This window comes from Chlorocebus sabaeus, chromosome 4 (genome assembly GCF_047675955.1).
Source record: "Chlorocebus sabaeus isolate Y175 chromosome 4, mChlSab1.0.hap1, whole genome shotgun sequence".
NCBI classification, from domain to species: domain Eukaryota; kingdom Metazoa; phylum Chordata; class Mammalia; order Primates; family Cercopithecidae; genus Chlorocebus; species Chlorocebus sabaeus.
The window spans coordinates 44801824-44804491 of NC_132907.1; the positions used below are offsets into that span (position 1 = coordinate 44801824).

General features: G+C 41.7%; 1 pseudogene; it reads right to left on the minus strand.

The window, feature by feature from the left end:
• Positions 1–1881: 1881 nt before the first annotated feature.
• LOC103221199 (peptidyl-prolyl cis-trans isomerase A-like) lies at positions 1882–2433 on the minus strand (annotated as a pseudogene).
• Positions 2434–2668: the final 235 nt, after the last annotated feature.

The window sequence follows — 2668 nt, forward strand, 5'->3', positions numbered from 1 at the left end:
TTGTTCAGTTCCCGCCTATGAGTGAGAACATGCGGTGTTTGGTTTTCTGTTCTTGTGATAGTTTGCTAAGAATGATGGTTTCCAGCTGCATCCATGTCCCTACAAAGGACACAAACTCATCCTTTTTTATGGCTGCATAGTATTCCATGGTGTATATGTGCCACATTTTCTTAATCCAATCTGTCACTGATGGACATTTGGGTTGATTCCAAGTCTTTGCTATTGTGAATAGTGCTGCGATAAACATACGTGTGCATGTGTCTTTATAGCAGCATAATTTATAATCCTTTGGGTATATACCCAGTAATGGGATGGCTGGGTCATATGGTATATCTAGTTCTAGATCCTTGAGGAATCGCCATACTGTTTTCCACAATGCTTGAACTAGTTTACAATCCCACCAACAGTGTAAAAGTGTTCCTATTTCTCCACATCCTCTCCAGCACCTGTTGTTTCCTGACTTTTGAATGATCGCCATTCTAACTGGTGTGAGATGGTATCTCATTGTGGTTTTGATTTGCATTTCTCTGATGGCCAGTGATGATGAGCATTTTTTCATGTGTCTGTTGGCTGTATGAATGTCCTCTTTTGAGAAATGTCTGTTCATATCCTTTGCCCACTTTTTGATGGGGTTGTTTGTTTTTTTCTTGTAAATTTGTTTGAGTTCTTTGTAGGTTCTGGATATTAGCCCTTTGTCAGATGAGTAGATTGCAAAAATTTTCTCCCATTCTGTAGGTTGCCTGTTCACTCTGATGGTAGTTTCTTTTGCTGTGCAGAAGCTCTTTAGTTTAATGAGATCCCATTTGTCAATTTTGGCTTTTGCTGCCGTTGCTTTTGGTGTTTTAGACATGAAGTCTTTGCCCATGCCTATGTCCTGAATGGTACTACCTAGGTTTTCCTCTAGGATTTTTATGGTATTAGGTCTAACATTTAAGTCTCTAATCCATCTTGAATTAATTTTCGTATAAGGAGTAAGGAAAGGATCCAGTTTCAGCTTTCTACTTATGGCTAGCCAATTTTCCCAGCACCATTTATTAAATAGGGAATCCTTTCCCCATTTCTTGTTTCTCTCAGGTTTGTCAAAGATCAGATGGCTGTAGATGTGTGGTATTATTTCTGAGGACTCTGTTCTGTTCCATTGGTCTATATCTCTGTTTTGGTACCAGTACCATGCTGTTTTGGTTACTGTAGCCTTGTAGTATAGTTTGAAGTCAGGTAGCGTGATGCCTCCAGCTTTGTTCGTTTGACTTAGGATTGTCTTGGAGATGCGGGCTCTTTTTTGGTTCCATATGAACTTTAAAGCAGTTTTTTCCAATTCTGTGAAGAAGCTCATTGGTAGCTTGATGGGGATGGCATTGAATCTATAAATTACCTTGGGCAGTATGGCCGCGGTGGCTCACGCCTGTAATCCCAGCTCTCAGGGAGGCAGAGGCGGGAGGATAGCTTGAGCCCAGGAGTTCGAGACTTTATTTTTTGAGCAGTTTTAGCTTTGTGGAAAGATCGAGCAGAAAGTACAGAGTTCTCACCTTTATCCCACCCCCAGTTTACATTAGGGTTCACTCTTTGTGTGGTACAGGTCTATGAGTTTTGCAAAATGCATAATGTCAAGTACCCATCATTACATTATTACCAAAGTATTTTCAATCCCCTAAAAATCACCTATTTCAGAACTATTTATCTCCCTACTCATCCCCAAACCCCTGGCAACCACTGATCTTTTGTTGTTGTTGTTGTTACTTAGTTTTTATTTCATAATCATAAACTTAGGTCTGCAATCCAGCTAGGCATGGAAGGGAACAAGGAAAACGTGGAATCCGAAGGGAACTGCAGCGAGAGCACAAAAATTCTAGGATACTGCACGCAAATGTGGTGGAGGGGTGCTCTCCTGAGCTACAGAAGGAACGATCTGGTGGTTAAAATAAAACACAGGTCAAACTCATTAGAATCATCCACAGTCAGCAATGGTGATCTTCTTGCTGGTCTTGCCATTCCTGGACCCAAAGTGCTCCATGGCTTCCACAATGTTCATGCCTCTTTTGACCTTGCCAAAGGCCACATGCTTGCATCCAACCACTCAGTCTTGGCAGTGCAGATGAAAAACTGGGAACCATCTGTGTTGGGTCCAGCATTTGCCATGTACAAGATGGCAGAACCTGTATGCTTTAGGATGAGGTTCTCATCATCAAATTTCTCCCCACAGATGGACTTGCCACCAGTGCCATTATGGCATGTGAAGTCACCACCCTGACACATAAACCCTGGAATAATTCTATGAAAGCAGGAACCCTTATGACCAAATCTTTTCTCTCCAGTGCTCAGAGCACGAAAGTTTTCTGCTGTCTTTGGAATCTTGTCTGCAAACAGCTTGAAGGAGACGCGGCCCAAGGGCTTGCCGTCGATGGTGATGTCGAATAACACGATGGGGTTGACCATGGCTGATAGTACAGGACTCCCAGTGGCTGCGGCGTCTGCAAAGATAACCACTGATCTTTTTACTGTCTTTATAGTTTTACCTTTTCCAGAATGTCATATAGTTGAAATCACAGTATGTACCCTTTTCAGACTGGCTTCTTTCACTTAGCAAAATGTATTTGTCTTTTCTGTGTCTTTTTGTGGCTTGACGGTTTTTTCCCTCTTATCACCAAATAATATTTCACTGTATGAATAT